Source organism: Lycorma delicatula, chromosome 2 (genome assembly GCF_047948215.1).
Source record: "Lycorma delicatula isolate Av1 chromosome 2, ASM4794821v1, whole genome shotgun sequence".
Classification (NCBI taxonomy): Eukaryota; Metazoa; Arthropoda; class Insecta; order Hemiptera; family Fulgoridae; genus Lycorma; species Lycorma delicatula.
The window spans coordinates 55,249,900-55,277,790 of NC_134456.1; the positions used below are offsets into that span (position 1 = coordinate 55,249,900).

Below are 27,891 nucleotides of genomic sequence, written 5' to 3' on the forward strand. Positions count from 1 at the left end.
ATATCTGGACACCCTCACCACCTAGCGGGTAAAGTTTTTGCAAAACGTTATCTTTTCTCGTAACTAATATATTCTGAAAATAAACCAAATCGGTTCATAAATACAATTTTTCTAAATATTTCAACCCGAGCGCCACCTAGCCGATCCATTTTTTGCAAAAATATTTATTTCCACCTAACTAATATATATTCTGAATATGAACCAAATCGGACCGTAAATGCAATTATTCCAAATATCTCAACTCCAACGCTATGTAGCGGGTCCATTTTTTACAGAGGTATTTATTTCCATGTAACACATATTCTGAATATGAGCTAAATCGGACATAAAATACAATTTTTTGAAATATCTCGACCCCTGCGCCACCTAGCGGATCCAAACTAATTCAGAAACGTTCGCGGGCGTACACAACAACTCGCCAAAATTTGTTCGGAATCGGATGAATGGTATAGAAACGCATACGGGACAAACAAACAAACAAACTCATTTTTACTTCTTTTTTACGACGTAAAGGAAGTATTGTGATCGCGAAAAATGTCGGTTTTCAGATTTCAACGGAAATATCCATTTTGACCATCTTTGAATCCATTTCGAATAGATTCGGCGTGACGTCTACATGTACGTACGTATGTATATCGCATAACTCAAAAATTATTAGCCGTAGAATGTTGAAATTTTGGATTTAGAACTGTTGTAACATCTAGTTGTGCACCTCCCCTTTTGATTGCAATCGACTGGACCAAAAGTGTCCAAAAAAGTCTAATTTCAATTTTTTTTTATTTTGGAATTTTTCTTAACTGTAGTAATAAAGCCCCCATTGGAGAAATTTTCAACGTTAAATCATAAGTAGTACTTATTTTCATTGGTTCCAGAGTTATAGCTAAATAAAATATTAATTTTTGAAATATTTGGCTCTTTCAAGAGGAAGGCAGGCACATCAGTTCAAATCCCAGTTTCCCCTTTTTTTTTAACTTTTTTTAATATAAATATATTGATTTATTAATAATTATTAATCTCAGATTGTAACAAAAATTTTACTATAAGCAATAATTCAGTAATAATAATAATATATATATATTATATATATGAAAAAATAACAGAAGTTATTAATGAAATAAAATTTTATCTAATAAAATGTATATTTGTAATTTAATAGGCGTACAAGCAAGTCATGTGATGTCACATCAGATTTATATATATATATATTGATAACACTTCATTTCATTGCGAACAAGATTACCTTTTGTTACCGATAAATAAGAACAAAATATTTAAATGATATTAATGATTTTATAATATTTGTCAGAAATATATAATTTTAAATGCAAAGAATTTTTTTGATTTCAGAACTAATAAAAATAAATTATATTAGGTCATACAAAACTACCAAAATAGATACCGAAAAACATAGAAACCTAGGAATATAAATTAAACTGAAGATACTGAACTAAAATTACATAGGACAGGCAGAATATATATATACCCACAGACAACTGAAACACAACAGAATCAGCTTTTGTTAATTACCTCTTATATACAGGATACTCAATGGCAATAACACTACACTGCAAAATTAACTAAAATCTTAAGAGTTTAAATTTGCTAATAGAGTAAATTTGACAAAAAAATAGATGATCAAACAAAATATAATATAATATACATTATTATTCAATTATATACTTTAGGGATTTCGTAACTTTTTTGAGATGATCGCCATTAAAAAAAGTGCTTTCGGAAATTTTTCTGAAAAACGTGCTGACAATTAGGTTCAGAAACTAATTTTTTCAAAGAAAAATGTTTCAATTATTTGACAACTATTAGGTTTCCTAATAATTTTTAAAAAATATTAACATCTTTGTCGTATTGCACAGAGAAAGCAAATTGAAATATGGAATAGTTATAGGTAAAATTCTAAGATTAACCGCTAATTAGATTTCAGAATATTAGAACACGTGATTAGAGAGAAATTTGAAGTACAATAAAATAGAGAGTTATTCACAGTAACATTTATTGTTAAACATAGTATAATATAATAAAAATGAATGTTGTATTAATAGAATGGAATGGAGAATACCATAAAATAGTCAAATGAATGATAACGAAAAATAAAAGATAATAAATGTGGGCTTAAATTTTCAGTTAAATAGTAAAGAAAAGAGAATTTTTATTTTAATAGCAATTATTTAATAAATGAACAATTATTAATTATTTTGAAAGTTATATTTTCATAAAAAATAACCAACCGGAATTTAATTAAATTTTGATATGCTGTATATTTTAATTTTCATGTCTATAAACATATTATTTTAATTAATTATTTTATCGGTTTTTATTCCATATTTGACTTTTAATTCACAAATCTATTGTAATTTTGCCTGACTTTTGATAAAAAATATTAATTTTCTTTGTCATGTAACTTCTTTTGTCACAGGGATACGTTTAATGATGACTTAGTGTCAAAGATACCCCAATAGTTAACAACTTATTGTTAAGTACATTCCATTATTTTTGGAATACAAATATTTTTGTTTTGATATTTACTATTAAAGTTCTATTAAATTAAGAAGAAAAAGGTTTTATATCGTAAAGTATCGCATACTTACTCATATTATGTTTGCGCGGGTGAACGCACACACATCTAGTATGTAGATATAAAATGTTCAATGATTAATGAACTTTTGGGAAGCTTTTGTCCGTTTGTAGCAACATCAGGCGAGAACCAATCGACTGATTAATTTCAAATTTTCAGAATACATTCATGTTATCCTAGGGATAACATGAATAACAGAGATATTTTAAGCCATAGATCAAGGCCCTAGTCCCCTTGGGGCTGAAGTTGTGAATTGTTCCTCTTGGATGACGATATAATTCTGTTTTTGATGTTTTTCTATGTAAAGATAATAGACCAACAAATTGATGTGCGTTTTATAACTCATTCGATTTTCAACTGTCTACCTTGACCTCTTCCCAAGATGTATAGGGTATCGTAGTTTAACGGAAAGGGAATCGTAAGAAGATATTTTCATCTACAGCAGTAGCGTATTAGAGCTTCTATGTCAAGAACGAGGGAAACGGTGTAGGAAAGAGAGCTTTTCGGCTTTAATCGTTATTTATCAGTATTATTCTCACAAACATGAGGATAACGCAGCGGGGTTCAAAGGGTGGAGATTCCGAGATAAATGGGAAGGGCTTGCTTTGCTCGCCCTGATAATATAATGTAACGGTTAGTGTAATATAAAACTAAAACTAACCTGTTATCATCTGACTGTTTCCTCTAATACTTTTGTAATGTACGTCTTTTACTTAACGAAAAATTAATTTTAAAAAGTCTTTTTTTTTTTTGTATTTTTAAATAAATTTCAAATTTATAGGACTGGAAGATGTTAATCCGTCCGTTTTGGAAGAAGAAAAAGAATAAAAGTCGTGTGTTTTTCAGAATCATTTTATTAGGAAAGTAATTTTTTTTAATTTAAAAAAAATATTTTTTTTTTAATATCTCGTTCTGTGGTAGTTTACCAGCTTATTTTAACCTGCTAATATTAGAATCTAAAAAATTTAAACATCGTTAAGGTGAAACTTTACATAAAATTCTTAACCGAGATTTCTTTATATATAAATGTTCTCCAAAGTTAAATTGAAAATAAATCACGTTTCTAAATATAAGCTTACTTATTATTAATTAAATTAAATTAAAAAAATATTTATTCGGCATAAAATTTGTGTTTCATCATCTACGATATGTTGTTAGAAAAGCAGATTTCTTAGAAATTAATATCATTAAGATTTTTGTAGTTAATGATAATAAAAATGGTTAGTAATTTTTTTTAGAAGCTAATTTAATTTTCTATTCTTTTAAATTTTGTGTCTGTTGCCACAAAATACATTAGAAATACATGTCTACAAATATTTATATTTTTACATGTTAATTAGCGAAGAAGTAATAAAAATTTTTAAAAACACGCCGACGAATGCTGTTGATAATAATACTTCAAATTCATATTTTTGTTAAATAAACATTTTTTTTTTTTGTCTTCAGTCATTTGACTGGTTTGATGCAGCTCTCCAAGATTCCCTATCTAGTGCTAGTCGTTTCATTTCAGTATGCCCTCTACATCCTACATCCCCAACAATTTGTTTTACATACTCCAAACGTGGCCTGCCTACACAATTTTTCCCTTCTACATGTCCTTCCAATATTAAAGCGACTATTCCAGGATGCCTTAGTATGTGGCCTATAAGTCTGTCTCTTCTTTTAACTATATTTTTCCAAATGCTTCTTTCTTCATCTATTTGCCGCAATACCTCTTCATTTGTCACTTTATCCACCCATCTGATTTTTAACATTTTCCTATAGCACCACATTTCAAAAGCTTCTAATCTTTTCTTCTCAGATACTCCGATTGTCCAAGTTTCACTTCCGTATAAAGCGACACTCCAAACATACACTTTCAAAAATCTTTTCCTGACATTTAAATTAATTTTTGATGTAAACAAATTATATTTCTTACTGAAGGCTCGTTTAGCTTGTGCTATTCGGCATTTTATATCGCTCCTGCTTCGTCCATCTTTAGTAATTTTACTTCCCAAATAACAAAATTCTTCTACCTCCATAATCTTTTCTCCTTCTATTTTCACATTCAGCGGTCCATCTTTGTTATTTCTACTACATTTCATTACTTTTGTTTTGTTCTTGTTTATTTTCATGCGATAGTTCATGCGTAGGACTTCATCTATGCCGTTCATTGTTTCTTCTAAATCCTTTTTACTCTCGGCTAGAATTACTATATCATCAGCAAATCGTAGCATCTTTATCTTTTCACCTTGTACTGTTACTCCGAATCTAAATTGTTCTTTAACATCATTAACTGCTAGTTCCATGTAAAGATTAAAAAGTAACGGAGATAGGGAACATCCTTGTCGGACTCCCTTTCTTATTAGGGCTTCTTTCTTATGTTCTTCAATTGTTATTGTTGCTGTTTGATTCCTGTACATGTTAGCATTTGTTCTTCTATCTCTGTATTTGAACCCTAATTTTTTTAAAATGCTGAACATTTTATTCCAGTCTACGTTATCGAAAGCCTTTTCTAGGTCTATAAACGTCAAGTATGTTGGTTTGTTTTTCTTTAATCTTCCTTCTACTATTAATCTGAGGCCTAAAATTGCTTCCCTTGTCCCTATACTTTTCCTGAAACCAAATTGGTCTTCTCCTAACACTTCTTCCACTCTCCTCTCAATTCTTCTGTATAAAATTCTAGTTAAGATTTTTGATGCATGACTAGTTAAACTAATTGTTCTGTATTCTTCACATTTATCTGCCCCTGCTATCTTTGGTATCATAACTATAACACTTTTTTTGAAGTCTGATGGAAATTCCCCATTTTCATAAATATTACACACCAGTTTGTATAATCTATCAATCGCTTCCTCACCTGCACTGCGCAGTAATTCTACAGGTATTCCGTCTATTCCAGGAGCCTTTCTGCCATTTAAATCTTTTAATGCTCTCTTAAATTCAGATCTCAGTATTGTTTCTCCCATTTCATCCTCCTCAACTTCCTCTTCTTCCTCTATAACACCATTTTCTAATTCATTTCCTCCGTATAACTCTTCAATATATTCCACCCATCTATCGACTTTACCTTTCGTATTATATATTGGTGTACCATCTTTGTTTAACACATTATTAGATTTTAATTTATGTACCCCAAAATTTTCCTTAACTTTCCTGTATGCTCCGTCTATTTTACCAATGTTCATTTCTCTTTCCACTTCTGAACACTTTTCTTTAATCCACTCTTCTTTCACCAGTTTGCACTTCCTGTTTATAGCATTTCTTAATTGCCGATAGTTCCTTTTACTTTCTTCATCACTAGCATTCTTATATTTTCTACGTTCATCCATCAGCTGCAATATATCGTCTGAAACCCAAGGTTTTCTACCAGTTCTCTTTATTCCGCCTAAGTTTGCTTCTGCTGATTTAAGAATTTCCTTTTTAACATTCTCCTATTCTTCTTCTACATTTTCTACCTTATCTGTTTTACTCAGACCTCTTGCGATGTCCTCCTCAAATATCTTCTTTACCTCCTCTTCCTCAAGCTTCTCTAAATTCCACCGATTCATCTGACACCTTTTCTTCAGGTTTTTAAACCCCAATCTACATTTCATTATCACCAAATTATGATCGCTATCAATGTCTGCTCCAGGGTAAGTTTTGCAGTCCACGAGTTGATTTCTAAATCTTTGCTTAACCATGATATAATCTATCTGATACCTTCCAGTATCGCCTGGCTTTTTCCAAGTGTATATTCTTCTATTATGATTTTTAATTTGGGTGTTGGCAATTACTAAATTATACTTCGTGCAAAATTCTATAAATCGGTCCCCTCTTTCATTCCTTTTGCCCAGCCCGTATTCACCCACTATATTTCCTTCCTTGCCTTTTCCAATGCTTGCATTCCAATCTCCAACTATTATTAAATTTTCATCTCCTTTTACGTGTTTAATTGCTTCATCAATCTCTTCGTATACACACTCTACCTCATCATCATCATGGGCGCTTGTAGGCATATAGACGTTAACAATCGTTGTCGGTTTAGGTTTTGATTTTATCCTTATTACAGTGATTCTATCGCTATGCGTTTTGAAATACTCCACTCTCCTCCCTATCTTCTTGTTCATCACGAAACCTACTCCTGCCTGCCCATTATTTGACGCTGAGTTAATTACTCTAAAATCACTAAACATATTCTATAACAATAAACATATTGTTTAAAATTAATGTACTTAATTGATCAGTGATGCATTTTTAACCGGTTTATCAGTTTATTTTCAATTTTTTTTTTGTTATAGATGAGTCTGATAAATGTCATTTTCGCATCCCACAAAAATGGGGGAGTGTTGGACTCGCACGGGTTCGGCTAGATGTTATTAAGAGCCTATGTGTATCCGCACCTTACCGACTAAAACTCCTATCTCACCGTTTTCCCCTTCCGAGGCCGGTCCTGTAATTAAGCATTGCACGGCGCCAGGAGATGTCTTTAGGCTCCAGGGGTCCAGAGTCCCCGCGCTGCATCACCGTCGCTCATCTGCACAAGTGCAGACGCACGACGGCTCCACACGGGGTTATCCTTCTCCCCTTCACCATCAGGTCACTTTCTTCACCCGAGTCTCATATGCAACTCTCATTCGTTGCTGGGTGATCTTCAGTCCTCTTACTGATCTGGGTCCTAAATGAGGCTCTATCCTATACTCTAGCTATTATCAATTTGCATTAGACATAAAATAGATTTATGATCCCTGTAGGGATATGTGTAATATATGATATTCTTTCTTATGAAAGATATTGGTTGAAAAATAGTTTGTACGTATAGGAATGCTTAAGGATTTTGTTAGGAATAGAGTTTTACTACATGACGTCATATCTAAGTACTTTTACAAATTCAACCGTCAACGGCTGATATATAAAATAAAATGGTAATGAAATCATAAAGTTTTCATTAACTTATTACATACCTATATTTACTGTCTGTTGAAGTGATATATTACAGGTGCTGGTTGGAAATAAGAAAAGCAATTTATTTTAAACCCATAATCGATGTGAATAATTACCATCGAGTAAATAGGTTATAAATATCACAAAACTACTAACATTTATAGTTCTGATAATTGATCTGATTGTTTAACACAAGTGTATTTTTTGCACTAATTGTTCAATCTCGCTTTTTACTTATTCTTTTTTTGTACGATAAGACGAAGTTACTTCCGAAGTGCCTTTCTTATAGTCCAAACAAAAATAATTAATAAAAATCAACATCCACGGAGGTGGACTGTTGAAAAGGCAGATTGGGATGGATATTATAAAGCCTTCCAATCGCAGTATGACGTCGGTGCGAACATCCTTGAGCAACTTTCCTCTTTTACGCCTATAATACTCGAAACAGCCAGCAGATATGTCCCAGAAACATCGGGCAATCCTAAACGTTCTTCCATTCCGTGATGGAATGATGATTGCAAACGTGCTATTAAGAATCGACGGCGGGCACTACGCAAATTCAATAATAGACCTACAACTGAACATCTAAATTTGTACCGCAGGGCTAGAGCGGTGTGCCGTCGGGTCTTCTTGAACGCTAAGAGAAATTCATGGACGAAATATGTGAACACCATCTCACGTACTACTCCCACGTCTACTGTGTGAAAAAAATCTATGCAATTTTCAGGTCGCCAAGGCAATCTATTCTCGGTCTCATCGATGAAGGAGAACTCCTTACATCATCTTCGGCTGTAGCAAATACTTTAGCAAAATCTTTCCGCTCGGTATCTCTCACTTCGTCATATAGTAACGACTTTCAAAGGTACAAAACACAGATGGAAATATTGGCGTTACATATTGGTGTTTCGGTTGGTGAATTGAACACTCCATTCTTACTTAAAGAATTGTTGCACGCACTTAAGAACTCACGTGACACTTCCCCTGGACCAGACAACGTTCGCCTTTGTGTGCATTCACACCTTCCTAAATCAGCACTACAACTTCTTTTGAGTATTTACAATGGTTTATTCTCCGTACAAGTCTTTCCGCCCGGCTGGTCAGGAGCATTTATTATACCACTACTAAAGCCTGGTAAAGACAAAACTTATCCCTCAAGCTACTTTAGTTAATTACCTAATAAGCTACTTATTTCTTTAACAAGCCTGTTATGTAAAATAATGGAGAGAATGGTAAACCGTAAGCTTGCATGGTACTTGGAGAAACATGGCTTTCTTTCTTCGAAGCAGTGTGGTTTCCGACAAGGGAGATCTTCCATTGACCATTTGGTGTCAATGGAGACAGCCATACAAAACGCCTTCCTGAACCGCCAATACCTTGTTGCTATCTTCTTCGATATAAAAAAGGCGTACGACACCTTAACAATTTCCATTATGGCATCATGAAAGGCTAAACCTTTTTTCATGTTTACTTGTAGTAAACTTACCATTTTTCTTTGCACATTGTACTCCTCCGATTTTGTATCCAACTTCACCACACATCAAATACATAGGATTCTTCTTACATTCTTTGGCCTTATCCAGCATCCTTGCATAAAAAACATATCCTCGACCTATCAGGACCGACACATCTTGCCGCTAAATGCCCTCCCTCATGGCAACGAAAACATCTCACCTCAAAGTCACTCATTGCGATCCGGCACATTACCCATCCAACCTGCAATATATTCCGACAATATATCTCTATCAGACACGTCCAGCTCAAGATATCATGTATCAAGTCTATTTAATGAATATGGACGCCAGTTTACCTCTCATTTCTCTCGTAATTTTCACACCAGCGAGCTTCTCTTTGACCACGTTAACCTTCTCCACCGGCCCTCTTGGTCTTTTATGCAAAGCCTCACCACCTCCCTATTTAATTGATAATACTTCACTCAATTCCTCCTTACTAACTTCCTTTTTAATTTTTTTCAACAAGTCCGAATAAGAGGTAACCTGCTCCTTAAAACTATTACATTAAACCCCTCACTTCTGATCTCTTGCTCACCCTTAAGATCCATCACTCGTAACTTATTTTCCTCCATAAAAATCACCTTCTCATTTCGTCTTCTGTCCACCTACTCCAAAACCTTTTTACAATGCTAACCAGTATTGTTACTTACAGCCCCGTAAACAACATTTAATTTAAGCTGAGTGATCTTCTTTATCACCCGATATAGGTATTCAGCCACCAACCTCTCTCCCACAGATGTATCTACGACAATTGCATAGCAGGCCCCAACTTTTCTTCCTCAAGCTCACCCAATAATACCTCCGTTTGGCCCTTTTCCACCACCAATTGGCCTCGCTTCAATTTATCATTTCTCAACAGCCTTCTTAACGACATAGTGAAAAATCCTCCACCCATACTCCGTTTTAGAGTCTTTGGCTAGATTAAAAATATCGACAAAGTCGTCATTCGACACACCAAAAACCGATTCTTTCCTCTCCTCGCACTTCTCAAAAAACGAGGTAGGCCATCTCTTAATCATCAAATCAGGAACCTCCTCTTCTAGTACTCCCTCCTCCACCTGGCCAAGCAGCCTCTTACTCTCAATCTGCGCAGTCTGGATAGCCGCGTCCACTGCACGACCACTTATAGCACCTCCACACGAATATCCAGAATCCGTCAACTCGATTATCTTTTTCAATAGCTCAGTAAGCCAGAGAGATCACTCCTTTATCTCCAACTTCGTGTTGACATTCGCACCCATTAATTTTGCCAACTTCGTGATCTGGACTACGACTTCCTCTAACGGCTGTTCATGCGAACACGCCTCACCCGATGCTACCTCTCTATCATCAGTTTCTTTCCTACGCCTTTTCATCAGCCGATCCAACGACCTACTCGTTAATTAAATTGCTCTTAGGCAATTTAATTAACACTCTAGTTGCCACAGGTTACATCACAACAAAGGATACTCCTTCTTCCTCGCGCGGCAAAAACTTCAATTGCTCTCTAACAGGTGACCTAGGCAGGCTCTTCCTCGGTCTGAACCCCTGTTTCTCTTCCATGCTCTTAACACCAGCAAAATTACAATGTCACCTTGAACTCTTCACAAAAAGTATTTTTATTTAAATTCTGACTTCAAAAACGTGTTCAGGGCTCAATTCCGCGTAAATTGAGTACCCACTTGTCACTTTTTGAGGGGTGGTATCAGTGGATCGGAGAGACCGAAAATGTATCCACCAAAATCCGAGGTCGGATTTGGGTGACGGGGGGTCGGTATTCGTCGAGATACTGTAGGATTCGGGTACGGATCAAAGAATTCGGAAGTTATAAAAAAAGGAAATTCCCCTTATAATTCACCTCTAACACTTAGAAAATTTTGCCTGGTGAGTTGAGAAAAGTTGGAAAAGTCCAACTTTTGCCTGGTGAGTTGAGAAAAGTTGGAAAAGTCCAACTTTTAGACGTAAACAACTGATGTCACTGATCTGCCTCAAATAAACAAATAACTTAGAAATTTTTTACTAAATTACCAGGTTATGTTGTCCTTTTATACACTGTTCCTTATGAAAGAATAAAATACTTTTTGAAAAATCACAATAACTAATCAATCTGTCAACGAAAATTCTTAAAATTTCGCACACGTGTCCAGTAATAGTCTGCCAACATTTGCGTAATACGCAAGACAGAAAAGACAACCAAAAAATTTATCAAAATTAGCCAAAAACGCTGATCAGTATTCAGCACGTGTTACCACAGTATATTCACAAACTCGACTCCTTCTTTGGTGGTAGAGTTTCAATTAATCACACTTCTCAGGACTGGTCGACCTGAGACTGTACAAGACTCTACTTCATTCACATTGATACATATCATCCTCATTCGTTCTCTGAACTAATACCTTACGGTGGTTCCGGTGACTAAAAAAAAAAAAAGAGAAAACGGGTTTACTCTCGCTCTTTATTACTCGTAAAAAACCAAATCTAACAAAAAAAGAGGTTTTCAATTCATTTTTTGCTTGTTTATTTATGTCCGTGCCTTAAAATTCAGAAAATAGAAAAATAACTGTTTCATAAAGGAATTTTCTTCAGTGTCACTAGCTAGGCTACATCGATTTTCATTACTATTAATTAGTTTCGATTGTTATAACATAGTAATGAATAGCGTGATATTTTTCAGGTAGTTTACTTATTTTTCCAGGAAACCGTAGAAAGTTAGCTGAAGTAAAAAAATTATGCAAATTCAAACATTTCAAACGGTCTTAGCTCACATTCAGTGATAGTTATTAAATGTCATTTCATATAAAGTCCTTTTTCAGATTTACCGACACTTAGATCTCTTATCTTACTACTTTTCTTTTGTATTTCGTTTATAATTATACGTATAATTTTTCTTCAAGCACTTTTAACATGTTTGAGAATTTTTTTTATGTCTACTTTTATTTTAAATAGAAAATAAAGTTAATAAATGCACAAAATTTAAAGAAATAATAACAATCCAAGAGTACCAAGTAAAAAGTAACCAATAACACGATCCTATTTATTTTTTTCAGTTTGTATTAATTCACCAGGTAAGCTTGAAGTGTATGAAAGAGGCTGTGATAGGCCAGGAAATTTAATCTTAACTTAAAGTGGACTTCTATGTTGGTGTTAAATTATAATCTTATGAATAGTAATATTTAAGTTAAGATTGTCTAAAAATTCAAATTCAAAGATAGTAGAGAAAGTATTAAACAATTTTTAATTTATCCTTGGTACAAAAAAATAATACCAAATTAAAGTGTAGGCGAAGAATAGTCACAGTCGCAAATTACCAATTTTATAGGAGAGTAATTTGAAAGTTTCCAAATTCTCTATCTTTCTTAACATATGTTTAAACTTTCCCATTTGTATTTTTTTTTAATTACGAGTTTATTATCTACTGATTCGAGTAATTTTCTTTTATTATAATTAGTAACACCGATGTTAAATAACTTTTTTAAATTTTGAAACAGGTTCCTACTGATTGTAAAATATTTGTTTTCCACGTACGGTTCATAAGATATGTACAATTAATGTACAACTATTTCAAGTAATCAGAAACTATTAGGTCAAGTACGATATAACATCAATAAGACTTAAGTTACTCCTTGCAATGTAAATTTATACACCTCATCTTTGAGGGCGTGAAATGCAATGTGGAATACACTGGTTATTGTTGGTTTCATACAGAATGCTTCAAGGCGTCAGATGAAGCTTGATTTATTTAAATTAATATATTTACATTTTTTAAGATAAAATAATTATAAATATTCATAAAACAAACAAGTTGCAAGTTACCACCTTGCGTAATTTAACTCTCCAAAATTCTTGGAGGACTCTCTGTCTTTGCCTTTCACCCGGAACGTTAAAGAAATTATTTCAACTTAAAATATATATATAATGTAAATCCAAAACAGAGGTAGTAAAATACCTGGTAACATAAACTACCTTAGTAAATTACAATATATAGTAGAATATATATATACATACATCAGTTCGGATCAGACTTCACCTCCTTTTTTTTAACTTTCTTTTTATTTAAATATATTGATTTATTAATAATTAAGAGGTTAATAGAAATTAATTAACCTCTGATTATAGAAAAAAAATTAGGATAAGTAATAATTCAGTAATAACAATAAAAAAAAATTATGAAAAAATATCAGAGGTTATTAATGAAATAAAATTTTATGTACTTTTCATTAAAAATAATATATATATATATATATATATATATATATATATTTGTGTAATTTAATAGCCGTTGGTAAAAAGGTGTCAACAAAACAAGGAAGTGATTTGGTGTCCACATCAGATTTTTTTTTACAGTATTATCTGTTTTTAAGGATGTAGTATTTTTTCCATGTTTGGCCTAGCAATTTATTATTGGTTGTCTGTAAACTTAGAAGTGTTAATTAACTGTTTTATAGGAAGTAACATGTTGGATTTCTTAATTCCCTCCCTTAGATCTTAGATTTTAAAGAGAAATTATTCTCTTAGTCACATTTTGTGTTAAAAAATAATTTGAATTACTAAGCCTGAGATTACAGCAATCTAGCCACAATTATTATACAATCTTTTTGGTTAAATAATTCAAATTTCACTTTAGGAACAAACTGAAAAATACTTGAGATTAGTTATGTTTTTAATTTGTCAAAAAATTGCCTTTTTATTTTACTTTCAAAGAAAGCAACAATGTACGGTATCTTACTAAAAGAAAAAAACAAATCAAAAATATGACTACAGAAGCTGTATTGGTACATTAACTTTTTCAACCTTCTTAATATAAATAATATAGCTTGTTTTTTTTCAAAATATATATCATTGAGGGGACAGAACAGTATACAAACATGTAAGATTTAGGTAAAGGAAATTTTGGCACAGAGCTCAATATAGGGTGGTAGGATTTAGGTACTTCGTGTTTGTTGGTATAACGTAAGGTGCAGAGTTTACATGGTCTCTGCTCTACGATAGAACAACAAATACTTCTCTGTGAAAAGCACCGGGGTGAAACTTCTTGTTATAAATTGACCTTACCCGGAAAGTTTTCTGTCAACAAAATTGGACAACCTCAAATTTTTTTTTTCTTGATGATTTCGCCACATGAGTTTCAAGCTCGTGGAATATGGAAATGGAATTTTGTAACGTATGAAAAATGCCATGCCGGACCGGGATTCGAAACCGGTACCTCTGGATAATTTTATGTTACTTGTCATCAGATTTGGTTTTTGTTTCTCAAAAATGGTTTTTTAAACACAAAAATAGCATTCTTAAAAAGCATAAACTGAAATGAATTTACACTTAATGATGGAAAACCCTGTCTCAAAAAATTAAAACTATTTTTTGTACTATATTTATGTACTATGTCTTTTGAAAATACGTGAATTTAAATTTCAAGAATATTAAACATTTTCCAGTAATCAAACTAAAGGATTGCACTTCATATAGTCTGTGTTTTTATGCTGTAAGATATTTACAGTTTTACCGTTTTTTATTGATTTTGTGGGTCGATGTTCCATTTATAACTTCTCATTATAAAGTTACCGTATTTATTCGAGTACCCCCCGCTACGATTAGCCCCGCACCACGATTTTTCGGACCGAAAATCGAAAAAAATATCGAATATATACCGGTATTTTCAAGTGCAACAGATATGATAAAAAAATACGTAAATACGAAAACATTCACAAAGTAAAACATTTAATTAGTTCATTTAAATTACAATATTAATTACCGTAAGTACTAGTTTAGTTCAGAATCAGTAGGCCAGTAAAACGAAAAGAAAGTATCGTGTTGAAAAGGATTATTTCAATACACGTTTTAATATGGGATTTTATTTTTAATTAATCACTGTCACTGTCAATGTCTGTAGGAGAGTTACCACGTAGTCTCCACGTCGCTCTGCCAAACGTCTTCACCACCATCAAGTTCATTAGATATTCCGCATTTTTTAAAACTTTTCCTTACTAATTCCTTGGAAATCCATTCCCAAGCATCTTTTTAGCCAAACAGAAATCTGGGCGTTTGATTCTTCCTGTAGGCGTGAGAAAAATATGTTCATCAGCCATCCATTTACTGTACAGTTGTTTTAATGCAGATTTGAACGGTTTATTAATGCAGACATCTAGTGGTTGCACTTCTATAACCCGCAGTTTTTCATTTACTGTAAAAGATCGTAGACGCTGTCCTTTTGTACTCATTTTAATGCCGTAATTAAAATAAATCACCGTATTAAACTTTACAAGATAAACTAAACAGATAAAATGTATATAACCGTCCATATATACAAACAGTACAATGACTATGACGAATAGACAAGACGACGATGGGTAACTGATACTGTATCTGTAGTGTCATTAGTACCTGATGCAGCCTATACAGAATGAATCAGTTTTATAAAAATACTGTAACTTCATTCCTATCGATAATATGAACAGGATGTTAATAATTAAGGATGTATTCTGTATAAGCGGCATCCGGTATTGATAAACGAAAGCGTAATGTTACTACATTTTTGTGATGTTAGGTACATTTTTGTGAATTTAGGTACTTGTAAGAAAACGTTTACATTACATAAATTATCCTGGCTAAAGACTATGTTTCAAGTAAGCCCCACACCCTTATTTTTTCTCTCCAATTCCAAGAAAAATGTGCGGGGGGTACTCGAATAAGTACGGTAATCTTTACAAAAAAATAAAAAGAATTGCAACTTATTTAATATTTACAAAAATTAATTATCCTTTGCTAAACAAATAAAAGTACTAAAGCCATAATACTCAAATAATGAACGACTGATATAAATAAATAACAGATCTCACAGCTAGAAAATCCAGATTCCGTAAGAAGAATGTAACTTGAAGAATTTAAGGAGGATGTAACTGTTCACCTAAGTTCATTCTCTAAATCATTCTTAATTTTTGTATTCTACTTTTACTAAAATATAAATATTAATAATGATCCCGAAAAATTAGTAAAAAAGAAAAAATAATCTGCCTAAATCAGAGCACCTTTGGGCCGCCATATCAAAAATCGTGTCACTTTTGTATTTATCCTTAAATTACCTATGTGCATACACAGAAATCAAATGGAAATCTAAAAAAAAAAATCCGTCTCATAATTTGTGTACATCCTGTTTTTGTGATTACACTAACACTAAATTTTATTTAGTATTAATTTTATTTATTTATTTTTTATTTTTTGCTGTGGTAGTAGGGGAATTGTTTATTTAATTGTATGATCCCCTTCTTAATTATTTCCATATTCTCAACATATGGAGTGTGACAGATAATATTAATCGATAAAGAGGTTCTTTAAGGAATAAAATCTCTTCATTCTACAAAAATAGTAGGCTAAGAATTAATTAATGCAAACACAGTTGTAAAAAATAAAATTTTTAATAAATAAACGTCTAAAAATAAAATATAACAATTTAAACATAAAGTTTTATGTTTATGAGATTATAGACTAATCTTACAAAAATGTCATACGTCTTATTTTAGGTTTTCATTTTTGAAAATTTAAGATATGAAAGTTTTTAAACCTTTTAATTAAGCTTAAAAAATTATAATTTTTTAAAAAATATTTTTATTTATCTTTTTATATTTATTTTGTGAAATTCGTCTGAAAGTAAGTGCTTTATTTTGAAGTTATTAGGTAAATACGATTATATAGTTTACGTAAATTGTCATAAACTGGAAGTGGTGAAGTAAATAAGTGACAATTGTGTAACGAGTCGAGCAAAGTGGAAAATATTTTTCAAAAAAAAAATTGTATAATAAGATCAACAAGGCGCTGCAGCTGCAGCTGCGTCGTCTGTTGCTATAGAAACGAGAGAGACTGGCGCCAATTTAGTCTAGACAGACTGGAATTAATGCGAAAATGTATTGTAGTACAAAATACGGGACATACTGTAATGGAGTATACCGTTTGCTTTCGGAGTTCACTCTATTTGTTTTATTTGGTAAGGAAATAAAAAAAAAGCGCACAGAAAAAGAAATTATTTTTCTGCGCTGTATCGATTAACTTCACCATACATGGGTATATATTTGTAGTCCTCCGTTATTGTGGGAGAATCCAATAACCTATTGGCATTAGCTTTAGTTTTGTTCATTTCATTTAAAAACCCTTCAGAATAATGCAATAATATTAAATGCTTTTTTTTTTTAGTGTTTGTGTATGTGTGAGTATCTATATCTAGGGAATCAAAACTTAGAAAAGATTAATTTCTAAAATGCATATTTGATCCAACCGTAATAAATTAAAGTAATGATCCCGACAAATTAGTGAAAAAGAAAAAATAATTTACCTAAAAAAATAATTTACCTAAATAAGAGCAAGATATATTATTACACAGTTCAAGACATAAACATTTTTTTGTTTTATTTTATAATTAAGATTAAAATGCGTGTTTTTTATTGCATGTTTTTTTTGTTTCCCTATACACACACACGCGCGGGCGCGAACGCACATACGCGAACCCGTGATACGTGTATGTATCTTGCCATGTATTTAACCAGAGAAATTATTGACAAAATTTGTTTTTCCGAACTGTAATTTGTTAATTTTTGCTATTCTAAATTAATTATTACGGCTGGATCAAACATGCATTTGAGAAATATAATTGTAAATTAATTTGTCCAAAATTTTACATGTTAGGGCAGTAGGTACATCTGTTATTCGAAATTAATGAACATTAATTTTAGATTTCTGTTAATGATATCTGAATATTAAACCAGAAACTGAAAATCATTCTGATTTAATAACTGTAATGTACTAGCTCTTGTGCTGTGATGGTTCCCTCATAGGTGTGTTACCTATGGTAATACAATCTACTAATCGTAGGTAATTAAAACAAGATGACTTCAAAAAATATCTCCTATTCTTCAAGCAGGTAATAATTTATGTTATTCGAAAATTGCTGCGTATCTAAGTTATCAATTGATGTACATCCTCCTTAAATTTCTAATACATTTAAAATTTAAACATTCAAATTGATATTGATATCTGTGCTTATATGATTAAAAAAAAGAAGAAAAGTATTTTAATAGCTACAGCTTTATGGTTGATAAATGTCTGAAATATTTATATAAAATAAGTAAATTCTAAAAAATATAAATAAATATCAATATAAAAAATATAATTATGTACTTATCAATCCTAACGTGCGAAATTGCTCAGAATAATTGGTTTAGAATTAATCAGAAGTAGAGTAATTAATAAAATCTGATATTTATTTGTTTGTAGGAAGGAAATAAAAATGTTTTATGCCGGCTTTCATAATTGGGTCCTCTATTTTTTCTTTTACATCTGAATGATATTTCAAATACAGAATATATAAATAACGGTGAGATATCCTAGAACGCAATTGGGACTTGCTTGATAGTTTCTGGCAAAATTAAAAATTATCATTAATTTTTTGTCTATTGGTGCATGAAAAAAACAATTCACTTTCTCCTCAAAAATGTATTAAATATTAACAAAATTTATTAAATAATTTGTTTTAAAAACTAATGGTAAAATTGGATTACTTAACACTCTGCAATACATTTGATCTGAATAGAGTAACTTCATTAAAGTTTTAGGGAATAATTTTTAGTCACCTTTGTAAAAATGGAAGGAGAATATCTTCTATTCGCTGTCTATTCCGTAAAAAACAATTGAGGTGTGAAAGAAACATTTTAAAGATGGTGAACTCTGCCTGTGATCAATTCATTTGCAAGTACGGTATAATCCTTTGGGATAATTCAATAGAATTCCAGTGAATACTGAAACTAAAAATAGGCCGTATAAAGTATGTTTAGTTTGGCTTATCGGGCCCACAGCGCAAGTTGTTTTATCCAGCTACAATCTCTAACAATCCGTACACTTTTAATATGGAACGTTGTAAAAGGTTTTTTAATAATAAATGGTGGTTTATGAATGATCTTTTTCCTCAACTAAATTTACGGAAAAGAACTGTCTAGGTCTCTCGATTTCATGTAGTCATATATATTCTCAAAAAAAATAACTTCTTTTTATTCCGTTATATGTTTTTGACAAAAAACATATAACATATATTCCCTATAAACATTCCCTATAAACATATATTCCCTCTATCGAGGGAAATACATGAAATTCACTATGAAAAGCAATTTCTGAAAAATTTAAAAAGAAAATTTTTTCGTGTTGCTCAGTATACAATGGAAAAATTACTGGATGACTAATGGAATAGTGTTTTCTATGTTCTATCTTATTTATTACTATTTTGTAATAATAGTATTTAAATGTTTTCGTTGAAACTTGTGAACACTTCAGCCTAATAAACAAGTTCAAGAAGTTTATTATTTACGCCAATAGATTCTTTCCATTATCAAATATTTTTCAGTATTGTTGCTAATATTTACGAATTTATTGGACTGACATAAGAATTTCTCGATAATTAATATTAATTAATATACACTGCTTTGAAATATCAAAAAGTAAATTCTTGTTTATTTTGCTTTATTATGGTTAATCTCTTTCAAATTTAATGTTGTCAGAGGGGTAAAAAATGTCATGAGAACTAACTATTAACCGAATCAATCGAATCATTTAATAGTTATTTTTTTATTAACATTAAAATGATATTATAAAATTCTGTAGTTATTTACAAAATTTTTTTATAATTTACAAAAACATTATTTCTTATCTGAAATAAATATTATATTTTAATTATATTTTTAAAAATTCTTGTTTTTTATTATTTTTCATATTGTTACTTAGTTTTACTTTTTTGAAAGTGTATGTTTGGAGTGTCGCTTAACATTAAAGTGTCGCTTTAACATTCTCCTATAGCACCACATTTCTAAAGCTTCTAATCTTTTCTTCTCACATACTCCGATTGTCCAAGTTTCACTTCCATATACAATCGGAGTATGTGAGAAGAAAAGATTAGAAGCTTTAGAAATGTGGTGCTATAGGAGAATGTTAAAAATCAGATGGGTGGATAAAGTGACAAATGAAGAGGTATTGCGGCAAATAGATGAAGAAAGAAGCATTTGGAAAAATATAGTTAAAAGAAGAGACAGACTTATAGGCCACATACTAAGGCATCCTGGAATAGTCGCTTTAATATTGGAAGCACAGGTAGAAGGGAAAAATTGTGTAGGCAGGCCACGTTTGGAATATGTAAAACAAATTGTTAGGGATGTAGGATGTAGAGGATATACTGAAATGAAACGACTAGCACTATATAGGGAATCTTGGAGAGCTGCATCAAACCAGTCAAATAACTGAAGACAAAAAAAACAACTTTTTTAGTGTTTTATTATTAAGTTCATTGAGTATATTGAAAAGAACAATATAAATTGTTGTTTGGTATTGATAAGGAGATAATTATTAAAGATGAATTTGAAATTGATGACTATGTAAGATTTAAATAAAGATTGAAAAAGATTTTTATTGGGTTTTTTTATTCCTGGAATTGGTCTTAAGATTAGTGATCTAATTACACAAGCCTGCGATGGTTGTGTTGTTTATTTTTTGGTAATCGATTCTTATGTATTTTTTAGCGCTGAATCGGAAAATAACCTTCAATTTTTCCATCACATCAGAATTTTTTGCAAATCGCAAATTTCAAAATTTTTTAAAAGTTAAAAAATTGTGAAAATGTGATACAATAAAGTAGATATAACAACGAATATTTTGTAATAAATTAAAATAATATGTTCGCCGGCTTCCGTGGCACGAGTGGTAACGTCGTAGCCTGTCATCCCAGGTTCGAATCCCGGTCAGGCATGGCATTTTCACACACGTTACAAATAATTCATCTCATCCTCTGAAGTAATACCTAATGGTGGTCCCGGAGGTTAAACAAGAAAGAAAAAAAAATTACTTTGTTGGATTATATTGTGCATCCTTGTAGCTAAATAGTTTAATGGCCTAAAGAGAATGGCAGGGGGGTGTCATTGACTTCTTAATTTCTAATGAAAATTGCCACAAAATAAGCCTAATTCTATTATACTGCATTTTTTAATTTATTTTTATTTAATTAATTTTTATGACGTATGTCATGCTTTTGGAAACCACTCCTCCTTTTCGCCCATCCTTAATGACGAATTATGTAAAATATTACAATTTTGTTTCATGTGTCGAAATTTCTTTGAACGAATTATACTCTGTTTTACGCTTTTCCCTCTATGTTCTCTATAGGGTTCATCTCGTTTCAACATCCAGCAATAGTCTGCCATCATCATAGTAGTCCACACTTTCCTTGATACGTCCTTTCATACGTTTACTTCATGTGCTGATGAGATCTCTCACCCATCTCTTGGCTAACGTCACCCAGATTTTCGTGAAAATCTTCCACATGTGAATTTAGAAAGTGAACCTTCAAGCTTATGGAACTTTGAATTTTGTAAGCCTTAGTAAGGTTTAGAATTCTAAGAAAGTTTTTTCTATCATTTAATAATTTGCTTCTTTAAATTATCATCATTATAGGGGGTATATTATAACCTAGTAAATTAGATTGTACTTTTATCCCAATCTGCTCGGTACATTATTCTAAGCAATTGTTATGAATTTTGGAAAGTGATTCGTTTTTTCTACCGACAAAAACGAATGTTTTTTTTGTACTTTTTAAACATTTAAATAAGTACATAATTGTTAAACGCTTTTACTGTGGTGAGAAAACGTGCTAAAAATTTCGATGAAGTAGAGCGGAACATGCTGAATTGTACGAACATAATTCCTAATTTTCTTTAAGTCTACAGTAGCAGGTGGTGAAACAGAGTTTTTGAGCACATAACCGTTGGTCATTGATCGGAATAAAGATATTAAAAATCTACTGAGTTAAAAAAGAGACAGTTGAAAAGCAAAGCTAAAATGATGTTGAAAGAATTTTTACTGTCTTGGATTTAGAGACGCCCGTACGCTCCAGGATGTGGAACAGTCGGTAAAGGTTTTATGTCGTTTCAAATACGTTACTCGTGGGGAATGAAAAAAAGATCTATGAAAATTAGGAAATTCTTTATGAAAACACCTCTACCTATTTTTTGCACGTAATCAAGTCATTTTTAAATAGATAATCGTATATAATTTCCTTAATTCATCCCGATTACACTTCACATGGTTTCTTTTGTAACTTTCTTTTGCTAAAAATATCTGAGAGGATATGAAAATCCCAACATGGCCTAAGTTGTTGAATGACCTTCTGAAAAAACAAAAATGTTTCGAACAAAAGTAAAAGAATGAGATGTGTACAGTGCATTAGTTAAATTATACTAATATTCATGTGTTTGCAGACTATGAAAAGTTTTTTCATTGTTTAGGGTAGGATGTCATGTTTGTTACACGAGGAGTGTTATGAGTTTAAGTCCGTATTCTATTATAATTTTCTGTCAGGTAGAGAATTTACGAATAAAACTGAGTTTAAATATGCCCATAGCAGGACTCATACTATTAGAGACGATGTTCAGTTGTCAAGTAAGTTTAGCATGGACCTTATTACATAACAATAAACTGTTTAAGTGGCTGGCAGTCTGTTGGCATACAATTGTACTGACGGTTGTTACAGATGGTTGGTTCTTCATATCTATAGTTAGGAGGAGTAATTAAAAAGACCGTAGAACGTAATTATAATTGTCATGAAGCAATGAATTTTTTGTTTTGATTTTTTGTTGCAGGTATTAATTTTAAATTCCATTCATCGATCACTATCGTTAGTGCTTTATAGAAATGAATTTCAGACTCATACTTGATAGGGCTGAAGGTTCTATTTACAATAAGCCTAAAATTACAAGTAATTGGTTTAACGTTATACAGAAAATGCAGTGTTTCAAGGAAGAAATATGACAACTGACAACGGTCGTTATGACCAATAGTTGGTGACTGGTAAGATAAGCTTCTTATTACCTCACAATTAAAGTATTATTATTATATACTATATATAACTAATATTATTTCTTTTAAAATAACTTTACCGTAATTACATTAGTTAAGTGTCTTTGTTTTAAGATATCGTTTTCATTTTATTAATATTACCATTATAAAAATATTAAATGAAATTTAATTAAGTAATTAAAAGATCATATTTCGAAAGGATCTGCCATATTTGTGTTCAACCTAGTATTGACTATTATACTTATCACCGCTGTTTTTAATCCATAAAAAAATATATTGCTTGAATTTTTCACTACTTTCTTGAATTTGATATAGGACTCGACATTTTCGAGAAAATTCATAATTTATTTAGATTTTTTGAATTAATTAAATTGTTCCTGTGTCACTTTGGCTATAACAGAAAAAATATGTTCTACATGTCTGCGACCAAAAAAATCGAATCACAGTTGAACTATTAAATTTAAGATCAAGCAGTTCAAAATTTATAATGAAATATACATGAAGTTCCAAAAATCATAAACCTTCGTTTTTGGTTTTACCACTGATTTGATAATAAAATAAATAAAAAATATTTTATTTTGTATGTTTTTTAAAAATTATATTTTAAATCAGTTTGTCTATTATTCAAACGATTGATAACTGGATGCCACACCTTAACCTAGTCCTAGTTATGTATGTCTTTTAAGTACAATATGAAACTATCTCTGGGAACGAAAACCGATTATATTAAAGTAATTCTGTTTAAGTAAAACCTTCCATTGATCTGTTCTTTTCATGAATATTAGAAACTAATTTTATACTAAATTTAACAAAATGATGTCCAAAGTGAAATAGAATTAGTATTGTGAAGACTTTTAAACTTTACAGCGCAAAAGGGAATTTCCGATCGTAATAGACTGTGGAAAGTGTAGATAGACCAAAAATAATGTTATTTTTTTAGTCATATATGAAACGCTATTTAATGTACAAGAGATGCAACTGAATTATGAATATCAAAGCTGTTTTTAGGGATTCGTATTTTTTTTTTTTAATAAGAAAATATAAGTATTTAAATATAATAATAATAATAATATTACAGTATAATATATACTTTATACTAGTATAGTATAATGTAATATACTACTAGCGCTAGCGCTGGATCTCGCTTTACGAGATTTTTCTTCACTTTTTTCGTTCATTTTAATTTTTTTAATTTGATATTTATTTTCTTTTATTTATTCATTTGTTTTATTTCAAAAGTATTGAAGTTAACTATTGATATACCAGTTTTAAAGGATGATGCAATACTATATCAGATTATTTATTCGATATCTCTCAAAAATGAGGTGGGCAGGCGATCATTGATAACATATATAGGGGTCATTAGCTTTCATATAAACAAAAATTTGGCGAAATTGGTCTGGCGGTTGGAGCTAGGGGACTCACTCAAGGTTTTACTTTGATTTCCCCGCAAGGAATAAACAGTAAATTGGGTTTTTGTAATATATATATATATCAAAAATGATGAAGTGGAGGGGGCAGGCGGCTCATTTTTTTAAATTTTGCTATATAATAAAAATATTTTTGTTCATCTGATTTTACTAATCTTATAAGTTCTATTTTTAACATTCCTTCGGTGTACTTGATTTTAACTATTCGGCAGTTTTCAATTTCGGGTTGAACCGTTTGGAATTTTTTTGTTTTCAATGGTACGGCTCATTATTACTATGACGGATCCTTCAACAACAATTTCGTACATGTCCCGCATTTACCCATTTCATCTAAATAATAAATTGTCTTACTCTCTTCAGAGAATTGTTTATGTACTCTTAATTATTCCGTAGGCTACGAAATAACATCTACACGTTAATCAATAAACAATTATTTTATTTAGACATGAAACAAAAATTCCGTGAATTTCAAGTACGATGATTTAATGTACTTCTAGAAAAATTCGGCAGTCCAGAATCTGTATTCATGGCAATTAATATCTTGTTCAAGTTAGGAAGCTTGTTACTAAAATAAAAGGAATGAATTTTTCTCTGATTGCGGTTTTAGTAAAATCGTCCAATTTTTCAATCCTTTTCACACATTTTCGAATTTTTTTAGGGCTAAAATATTTACCATAAATTTTGTGTTTCTTTATTATATTAAAAATTGTTCTTTCGTTAACGCCTGTTGCACTACTATTTTTCCGAGCAATGCCTCTGACAAACAGTTTCAGGGTTATCTTGTTTCAGCGTGAGAGCAGCCATCAAAGATAACTGGATGCTGCATCAAGAAAATGCACACCTTGACACGCTGCAGTCTCAAGTAATTAGTTTTTGACACAGAAAAACATTCCTGTAATTCCTCAATCTGACTTGAAGGACACAATTTTGGAAAATTAGAAAATTAAAAAAAAAATGTATCCGACCACGTGAAGGACATTCCGGTTTCTGAATTCCAAAACTAATATGAAGAGGGGGAAAACCATTTGAAGCGTTGCGTGGCTACCAATGGGAACTATTTCGAAGGAGATAGAATTTATGTATAATTGGATTGTTTAAAAAAATTTTTTGAATCAGTCTCATTACTTTATTTAAAGACCTCGTATGTAAAATATAATGATTATTGTTATAATATAAAATATTATTTTAAATTAAGATCAATTATTATTTATTAATTTATAATAATTTATTATATCTAAATAATTATAGTCTCTACAACAATATAGAACCGACTAAGAACAAGATGAATGACCAACATGAAATCCATTTCATATCTACCTTTCATCCCTGTTACACTTACAAAAAATCCTAAAAAAATATTAGATGTCAATCTTTTTTTGGAATAAATATATTATTTAATGAATCAAAGTAATTTTTCAATATTGATAAAGAAATACAGGCAATAAATTTTACATTAATTTATAGTTTGGTTTTTTATTACTTTAGTTCTGGTATTTACAATTTACAAGTCTGATTTCTTGTTTCTCTAGGTTTTAAAAACTTCCTTTTGAACAGTAAAAATTGTTTTCTTAGAACAGTAGAGAAAAATTTCTAGTGTTGCTAATTAACTGATTCAACCTTTTTCGACTAGTCTTGTTTCTGTGTAAATATTTTGTTTATAACTACAGTGTATTATTCACTTAAAAGAAGAAGAAAAATGAATGAAATTTTAGTAAAATTAGTTTGAAAACTATCAGCCTTTCGAAAATGAATGACGTACCAACAAAATAAAAATCATAAGAAATTAAACCCTGATGTTTAAACGTTTGGTTCAACAGTTAAAATGTGATTTTTTTTTTTAAATTAAGAATAATCAAACTTGTATAAATATTTTTCTCTTTATTAAATATATTGGGTTTATAAAAGTAAATTAACTGAATTGCAAAATAATTTACTTAACAATTTAGTACAAAAATTAAGAACTTATTAAAAATTTTATTAAAAAGTAAAATATTTTCAATACAAATAATCTCGCAGCTTGGAATAAATGTCTTCAATTTCATTAGTTACTTTCGTTTAAAAATAATTCATTAAGATCTTAAATTTTCACCATAGAGGCCCTCCATTACCATTATGGTTTTATTTCTGTTTATTCTTTTATTTATTAATTAAAAAGCTTTTTCTTCTTACATTATTAGTGTTAACTAGTTTCTTTCCGTTTAATAATTCTTTCCTTTTCCCACCTCAGAATAACCATGTTATTCATCCATTTCTGATTATTCACGTATTGATTTATGATTTAATGTAAATTTTTAGAAGTGGGGGCCCTCCTCACCAACCTCAATTTATCCTCACCCCAGAATAACCATGTTATTCATCCATTTCTGTTTCCTGTTCACTTCTTGATTTATGAATTATTGGAAATTTTTAGAGGTGGGGGCCCTCCTCCCCACCACACTTTATCACCACCCCAGAATAACTAAGTTATTCGACCATTTCTGTTTCTTCTTCACTTCCAGATTTATGAATAATTAAAAATTTTTAGAAGTGGGAGCCGTCCTCCCAACCTCACTTTATCAACACCCCAAATAACTAAGTTATTCATTCATTTCTGTTTCTTCTTTACTTCCAGATTTATAAATTATTGAAAATTTTCAGAGGTGGGGGCCCTCCTCCCCACCTCACTTTATCACCACCCCAGAATAACTAAGTTATTCATCCATTTCTGTTTCATCTTCACTTCCAGATTTATGAATAATTATTAAAAATTTTTAGAGGTGGGAGCCCTCCTCCCCACCTCACTTTATTTTCACCCTAGAATAACCATGTTATTCATCCATTTCTGTTTCCTCTTCACTTCCTGATTTATGAATTATTGGTAATTTTGAGAGGTGGGGGCCCTCCTCCCCACCTCACATTATCACCACCCCAGAATAACTATGTTATTCATCCATTTCTGTTTCTTCTTCACTTCCAGATTTTTGAATTATTGAAAATTTTCAAAGTGGGGGGCCCTCCTCCCCACCACACTTTATCACCACCCCAGAATAACTAAGTTATTCGTACATTTCTGTTTCTTTTTCAGTTCCAGATTTATGAATTATTGAAAATTATCAGAGGCGGGGGCCCTCCTCCCCACCACACTTTATTACCACCCCACAATAACTATGTTATTCATCCATTTCTGTTTTTTCTTCACTTCCAGATTTATGAATTATTGAAAATTTTCAGAGGTGGGGGCCCTCCTTCCCACCACACTTTATTACCACCCCAGAATAACTATGTTATTCATCCATTTCTGTTTCTTCTTCACTTCAAGATTTATGAATTATTGAAAATTTTCAGAGGTGGGGACCCTCCTCCTCACCACACTTTATTACCACCCCAGAATAACTAAGTTATTCATCCATTTCTGTTTCTTCTCACTTCCAGATTTATTAATTATTGAAAATTTTCAGAGGCGGGGGCCCTCCTCCCCACCACACATTATCACCACCCTAGAATAACTAAGTTATTCATCCATTTCTGTTTCTTCTTCACTTCCAGATTTATGAATTATTGAAAATTTTCTGTGGTGGGGGCCCTCCTCCCCACCTCACCTTATCACCACCCCAGAATAACTAAGTTA

At 31.3% G+C, this 27,891-nt stretch overlaps 1 long non-coding RNA gene across 1 annotated transcript in view; it reads left to right on the forward strand.

Moving 5' to 3' along the window:
* Positions 1 to 22,836, forward strand: part of LOC142320177 (uncharacterized) — a 67,929-nt gene extending 45,093 nt beyond the window's left edge. The window contains exon 3 of the long non-coding RNA XR_012755309.1: positions 22,638 to 22,836. This is a non-coding gene — a long non-coding RNA (uncharacterized LOC142320177). The remainder of the gene's footprint in view (positions 1 to 22,637) is intronic.
* The last annotated feature ends 5,055 nt before the right edge of the window (positions 22,837 to 27,891 follow it).